Raw genomic sequence first — 8,334 nt, 5'->3', positions numbered from 1 at the left:
AATAGCCTCACTGGTCCTCTACTGAGGACAAAACTACTCTAGGTTCGTTGAGTACAAGGCAATAAAACAGCCTCCTGGCTTGATTTAAAGAAGACCCTCTGGTGGCCCGAATATAATTTAACATTTCTTTACCTCAAGACCTATGTGATCACACGATAGTGTTACAATTAAAGGGACTTAGATGAATTGTTTTATATTTTGACCAGAAATTCATTTTACTCAATACCAGGCCATTTTGATCGAGTCTCTCCTATGCCCACGTGAGCACAGGGCAATGAGCCACATTTTTATGACACTTCTGGTTTCAGCTCAAAGCCAAGCCAAGCTGAAAGCTCACCATGCCAAGGATAACGCAGCCACTTGTGCATATGATCACACACACATGCACACGCACACGCACACACACGCACACACAGGTCCTGCTGGTTTCATATAGTTTAACATTTTAAGCTGCTGCACTATAAAAGTAACCAGGCAGTACATAATACCTAGAACAGGCGCTGAAATTCAACCAGTAGATTAGAGATGAACACACACCCCAAGAGTAGGTTTGCTTTGGGATCATCTATGCCAGAAGCAGCCTGTATTATCTCTAATCCGCTCAGTTGGAACGAGATATCCTTTCTGACTTCAGTTATTCTCCAGAAGTTTCAAGGCTCACGCATTTCAATGCTTTGGGGCTAGATGCACTGTTATCTGGCCCAGATTGTTTATGTCCCTGTGGAATTTAAATGTTAATAGCAGTCACTGCAATGTGCAGGCTTCGGGCATACAGAGAGAGAAAAATTCTGTCCTTGTTTACGCCCTCTACAGCCCACACTGACCTCATTGAGTCATGGTGGAATCTGGCTTGTCGTTTGGATTTCAGCCACTTTAACAAAATTGGGTCATCCCCGTAGCTGGTGTAAATTGGCATAGCTCCAGTGACGTCAGAGTTCTGCTGATTTACACCTGCTGAGGATATGGGATGTACCAGAAGGTGTGCCCCTCAGCCAGCACTAAACATACTTAACAGCAAATTCTGCGACCAGCACAGGAAATGGAGTGAGAATATCCTTGGATAGGGGCCTGGCCCCAAAGCACATGCCCGACACACGGTGGGAACAACTCTGTTTTCATGTCAAAGCTATGAGATGGAACTGTAACGTACTAGCTGGTGGCATACCATTGTGTCCTGTAATGGTGAGCATCAGACCTGCTCATGTGTATGCAACTATACCCCTTCCACTGGTTGTCCTAGAGAGAGGAAATAAACCCTAGCACTCTGCACCTAGTGGCCAGCCCATAAATAGGATAAGCACCTTAAGACTAATGGTATAAGCTCCTGCTCTCATTGCGTCCCTATTGACTTAACTGGAGCACGCTCAGGCCTCTGACATGGAGTCTCCTTTAGCTCCGATGGCAGAAGTTGCTGTTTTTGGAGTAGGAGACCCTGAGCTCTATTGCTCCGACCCACATCTGTCTGTTTCAGGGGACAGCCAAGGAGTCTGTGAATGCAAGTGGCTTTAGACAGCTGCAGTAGTACCACAGAGGTCATCTTAGCGGTCCCCATTCCCACCTTCAGCTCAGTTCCCGTCTGGTCAGTAACCCTTCCTGTGCATCTGCTGGAGAACAGCCCTGGAGCAAAGAGAGCTCACATCCTCTTGCCTGAGGATCCTGAGCAGACAGACATTCCACTCTCCCTTCCTTTGCTGCTTCTTCTTAGAGGACACAGGTTGTTTTTCTCCCTTCTCTGTCCTACTCTACGTGAAATTCCCCAGCAACAGCCTCAGACCCAAGTGGTCTAATTAGAAACAAGATTGATTAAAATGTGCATGAGAACAACAGATCAAAGCCAAAGAAAGGGGATAAACACCACGTGTAGGGCCAGACCCTCAGCTGGCACAAATCAGGACGCCTCTGCTGACATCAATGGAGCGCTCTCGTTTACATCAGCCGAGAAGCTGGCCTAATGAAACTCTGCAAAAGCTCACCCAGCTGGGTTCACCTTAGGTTGAGTTACAGCCAATAAAAGGAATAAATAAACTCATACATTTCTAAGGCAGCGCTTTCTCCTTTTCCCTCAGTGACCAGTTCAGCCTCCCAGTCTGTCAGTCCTTGGTTTCAGGTCTCTCAAATTCCCTGCACAACACTGTTATACCTCACAGGTTTCTTTGATGTGCCTGATGCTTTACCATACCAGACAACCCACCCCTGAAGTGATTCTCTCAGGGGTCCATATCCCAGTTCATTCGGGGTTATATTCAGGGCTGCAGCTCAGTTTCCACTCCCCCTCTGCATCTTATCCCCCACATAGTGCTCCGAAGGTTGATCCGTACCACCGGGGACTTTCAGCCCCATCTTACAGCAGGTGATTGTCTGTTGGCAGAGGAGATGCTTTCGGGATGCTAATTAACTCCCTTTCTGTTGCTTACTGTCCTCAGCTGAAAGGCTAACTGAGCAGACAGCTCATTTTTGCCTTTACCATAGCCTTTAAAGAGGGAGGGCTCGTACAATTCTTAGCAGAAGTTGTGCCCTAGATTAGAGATTCTCAACTATTTTGGGCTCAGAACCCATTTGTAAACCTGGATGGCATATTAGGACCCAGTAAACGGGAACAGTGCAAAAACCATCTGGCTTACTAAATACTTCTTACCCACAATATATAATACACATGAGTGTAGTAAGTACTAATTAAGTACATCATGCATACCATAGCAGCAGCTCCTGTCCTCCTCACTCCTGGCATTGCAACCTCCAGGGCGCAGCGCTCTTCAGGTTTGGCCCAACCAGCCCTATAACAGCTACTGTTCAGGCCAAATTTGTGTGAGTGGCATTGCAACCAGGCACATGGCATTGCAGTGCCACTTACTCAAATTTAGCCCTCCTGGCCCCCCATCATCATGATGGAGCAGTGGCTGGGTCAGACCTGAACAGCACTGTGACTCCATGTACCAGGTCATAATGCCCGGAGCAGGGAACTGAGCTCAGCCAGCCTCGTGCCACAGGAGGTGTCGCTGCGGGGTGAGTGTGGGACGGGCTGTACAAATGCCTCAACCTCCAGGGCCTTCCACAGCCCCACTCTCCCACCCGCTGCCCAGGCCTATGACACATTCGGGTGACGATTTTGAGTCATCTTCCATGGGTTGAGAAACCCTGTCCTATAACACGTGTATTATGGAGAGACTACACCTAACCTGCTGCACAGTGCTAACTGAACAGCTTCTCCCGCTGCAGCACTAGCACACGAGACGTTTATGGGGATGGCACTCCTGAGAAAGAGCAAACATGGAACTGTTCACAGGGCCAGATCCTGACGGGTGTACGTAGTTCCCTTCAAGTTACATCCATTTACATTTGCCAATGCAAAGACATTAGGCGTAGCCTGAGCACTTTATATCCCCTTCCTACTGTGTCTCACTAAGAATTTCCCCCAGAACAACAATGACCTGTTCCCCAAACGCTAGGATCTTTGCTTCAGTAGCATTTCCCTGTGGATTCATGTCACAGGCATCAGGTCATCTCTCCAGGGCATGGCTTTGAAGCCCTTTCTAGCTCCAGCCAGAGCAGGCTGAGGTACTGATCTGAAGCCCACTGAGATCAAGGGGTATCTTTCTCACTTCAGTGGAGCTAGATCATTAGCCCCGGGTCATTAGAAAAGAAGAGGATCTGTTCTGGGACCAATGCTGTTCAACATGATCAGGAAAAGGGGGTAAATAATGGGATGGCAAAGTTTGCAGATGATACAAAATTACTGAAGATAGTTAAGTCCAAAGCAGACTGTGAAGAGTTACAAAGGGATCTCACTAAACTGAGTGACTGGTCAACAAAATGACAGATGAAATTCAATGTTCATAAGTGCAAAGAAACACACATTGGAAAACATAATCCCAACGATACATACAAAATGATGGGATCTAAATTAGCTGTTACTACTCAAGAAGGATCTCGGAGTCATTGTAAATAGTTCTCTGCAAACATCTGTTCAACGTGCAGCAGCAGTCAAAGAAACTAATAGAATTTTAAAAATCATTAGGAAAGGTATAGATAATAAAACAGAAAACATCATAATGCCACTGTATAATTCTATGGTACACCCACACCTTGAATACTGCGTGCAGTTCTGCTTGCCCCATCTCAAAAGATATATTAGAATTGGAAAAGTTGCAGAGAAGGGCAACTAAAATGGTTTGGGATAAGGAACATTTTCCATATGAGGAGAGATTAAAAAGTAGGGGGCATAGAGGTCTATAAAATCATGACTGGTGTGAAGAAAGTGAATAGGGAAGTTTTATATACCCCTTCACATAACACAAGAACCAAGGGTCACCCAATAAAATTAACAGGCAACAGGTTTAAAACAAACATAAGGAAATACATCTTCACACAATGTACATTCAACCTGTGGAACTCATTGCCAGGGGATGTTGTGAAGGCCAAAACTATAATTGGGTTCAAAGAAGAATTAGATAAGTTAATGGAAAATGGGTCCATCAATAGGTATTAGTCTAGATGGTCAGCGACACAACCCCATGGTCTGGGTGTACCGAAACCTCTGACTGCCAGAAGCTGGGACTGGATAACAGGGGTTAGATCACTTACTAATTGCCCTGTTCTTTTCATTCCCTCTGAAGCATCTGGCACCAGCCACTCTCAGAAGACAGGAGAGCAGGCTAGATGGACCATTGGTTTGACCCCAGTATAGCCATTGTTATCCACCTTCTTCTCTATTTGTATGTTGTGAAAATAACAATCACCACATTTTCTCTATCGTTCTTAGCACAACATGTGAGACACATCTCTTTGACATACCTTTGACACAACACTGACTCTATAGGCTGATCAACTAACCCAGCCACACGTCCCTCAAGGGAAGAAGAAAATACCCTACACAATAAAAAATTACATAGATAACCTTACAATTAGTAACTTCCTCACACTCCTTAAGAATAATCCGAGAGAAGGGCAGAAGCAATAGTCTTTACAGCTTGAGATTGCTGATTGAAGTAAAATGGACAAATGGATAAAGTGCTCAAGTAGGAGTCAAGAAATCAAGGTTCAACATATTGGTTTTGCCAACAGACTCCTTGGGCACGTCACTGACTCGATCTTGACCTTAATCCCCAGTCTCTAAAATGGGGATGCTTGTGCTGCTTTTGTTTACCTCCTCCTTTTAGGGTATGTCTACACTGCAAACAAAACCTGTTCTTAGCTTGGGCTAGCTAACCCAGGTTAAAAGAACACTGAAGACATGGCAACTCAGCCGCTCAAGTTAAAGCCAATAGGGGAAACACGGATTCAACTCGAGCTGTTAACCTGCGTTAAAAGCCAAATCGCCTCGACTTCACTGCTCTTTTAACCTGAAATCAAACTAATCTGAGGAAAGAACATCTTTTTTGTTTTTTCAGTGTAGACATACAGACTGAGCGGCATGTGTTGTCTGGTAATATGTGCATACACGGAGTCTCACACACTGGGGCTTGATCTCAATTTTTATACAAACAATACTTGTATAATTTTCTTGGCACTCAGACGTGATGATCAATGGTGCATCTCTGTCCCGCACTGAAGGCAACGGGTGTTTGGCCATTGACTTCACTGAGAGCAAAAATAAGCCCATAGTACAGAAGGTTGTAGATTAAGGGGCGGGGCCGGAAATTTTCCATGAAAACTGCTTTTTGATGGGAAATTGGGTATTTGATTGATTTTTGTTAAAAGTCTGCTTTCCCCTGAAAATTAGTTTTTCATCAAAAAAACATCCAAAAAGTGTTATAGTTCAACCTGGAAATGCTGCCACAGTGCCTCATGGGAGTTGTAGTTCGGGTTCCTCATGCCCTCATTTTCTTCTGGTAGGTTCCCCAGCCAGACTACATATCCCATGATGTCAAAAAAAATCCAGACTTTTCTACAAGGGGAAAAAAATCCAAACTATCTTCCAACCAGCTCTGATGTAGGTTGACACTAGATTTACCTCAGACACGTGATCTTTATAATTTCTCATGGAAGAAACCAATGAAGAAAAGTGTTAGAAAATGGATAGTAGATTTGAGATGCCTGTACTCCAGCTGGGGAGAGAAAAGCCACCTCCTTGTGTGGATGATAGAGAGGAGAGTGAATTGTCATGGAGAATAAATCCACTTGTCTAGGCAGTGACTGCCATGATTTCTCAGTCTTGGCAGAGGAGCTAGGGAAAGAATTTATTAGCTCTTGTTAGTCATGTGGATCCAGTTGCAAATAGTCAATTGAACATCTGATTGCTTGGTTTGATATCAGTATCCAAAATAATTCCTCTTCTGGCACACAGAGGAAAGACCAATGCAGTGTTGTGTATTTATTAAAATATTGTAGCAGCAGTGGGGTTGTTGAGACTCAGCATGTATTATTCAAAGCTGTCCTGTGAGGAAAGGACAAGTGGTCTGTTCAGTTAATGATAAACAATCCATACCTAATAAAATTAGCAAACACAAACAAGCTGCTAATATCCAAGCTGCCCTCTGAAAGTGAAATGTGTTTAGAGATACAGTCTTAGAACTGGACTGAAAGTGACATTGCCAAGAACTGCACTCCTTTGAAAACTGTTTATCAGGAGGGTCATTTGGTATTTTTAATTTTTACTCTCCATTATTTACCATCGCCTGCTGTGAGCTGGACAATAAAATGCCTTTCCTTTCCAAGACCCAGACTGAGCATTCAGGCCCAGCCTCAGCAAGGGTCAGTGTGCGTAATTGCTCCATCCCAGAGCAGCCTCGGGAAGGAATTGGGACTCGGCTGTGACAGTTCCTCCCCTCTTACTGTGCCCCTTAGGAGGGTGCAGTTTATTTCCCTACCTTGTGCCTGGCCAGGTATTCTGGACAGGTGGGGAGAGCTAAAATCTGGCATAAACAGCTGCTATAGGAAGCTTTTTGCAGAGCATGGCAAGTTTTGTTGGTCCTCCAGCAAAGGGACCATGCTATGAGTGCTTGAGTGCCATCTACTGGCACTGTATCTGCTATTTACCTATACACAGATATGGTGCACTCCAGTGGCAGGGTGAGGCAAAGCCACGCTCAACCCACTCCCCACACATTTTTTGCAGTGTGTGTGGGGGAAATCAGGAAGGTAGGGGTTGCACTCTTCATCAGACCCAACAGCTGCAGAGGCCAAGCAGAGGCCTAGAGCACCCGTTTTCCCTCTTTACCTCCTGCTCAGCTGACTAAAAAAGGGCACAGTCCAGCCCCAGTGACTTTTGGCCAGACTGTCTCCTACCGGGGTTGCCCCATAGGGCACTGGGAACACACCAGTATTGCACTCACAGAGTTGTTCTGATTGTTCCCTGGGGGCCATGTTGCCCCAGTACAAGTCCTGTGTCTCTCAGGAGCAATGCTGGCTGCCTTGCGCCTCCGTCTTGGTCCCCAGCTCCCCAGGGCAATGGAAGCTACTGAAATGGGGAGCAGTTTCCATGCCCGAAGCGGGGAAGGGAGTCAGATGGCGCAGAGTGGGTCAGTGTGGTTGAATGGGACGATCCCAGCAGCTTTCCAAGAAGACAATGCTGCGGTGAACATCTGTGGTTCCAGCCCAGTCCTGACTGTAGCTATGCATGTACACAGCACTCACCACCGCGGTATCTATGCCCTCCTGCCCCTGGGCAGCACCCACGGTGGAGCCTCCTCGGGGTCAAGATAACGGGAGGGGGAGGCTGATGCAACTGAAGTGGCACGTCCCCTCTAACCCACTCCCTCAGCTGTGCCAGATGTGAGTCTCTTCCACTCAAAGCAGTGCAAGGGATAATCTGGGTCCTTTCTTCTATACAGGGACATTAATGTCCCTTCCCGCCTTCCCTGTCTCTGTGTTTTTCTTACCTATTTGTTTACATGCCAGCAGCAAAGTGTGGGCAGTTAACCACTGGAATACCCTACCTAGAGACATGCTGGGTTCTCCATCACGTGAAGCCTTTACATCAAGATGGGCATCTTTCTAAAGTAGATGCTTTATCTATGTAGTCAAGTATCAAGGGGTAGCCATGTTAGTCTGGATCTGTAAAAAGTGATGAGTCCTGTGGCACCTTATAGTGGTCCCAGGATATTAGAGAGACAAGGTAGGTGAGGTAATACCTTGTACTGGACTCTCACCAACAGAAGTTGGTCCAATAAGGTAGGTGAGGTAATATCTGTTGTCTCTCTAATGCTCTGTCTAGTCAACCATAGGATATGGGTTTGATGCAGGAATCACAGGATGAAATTCTCTGGCCTGGTGTCACATGGGAAATCAGACTAGATCATCATAATGGTCCCTGCTGGCCTTGAAATCTATGAACTTGTGGGAAAAAAGATGCCAACAAGCAGCCAAGAGGAGACAGGTAAGCTCATAAAATGTTGT

Source organism: Gopherus evgoodei, chromosome 3, assembly GCF_007399415.2.
Source record: "Gopherus evgoodei ecotype Sinaloan lineage chromosome 3, rGopEvg1_v1.p, whole genome shotgun sequence".
In the NCBI taxonomy this organism is placed as follows: Eukaryota; Metazoa; Chordata; order Testudines; family Testudinidae; genus Gopherus; species Gopherus evgoodei.
Note: the sequence above shows the minus strand (reverse complement) of the source record.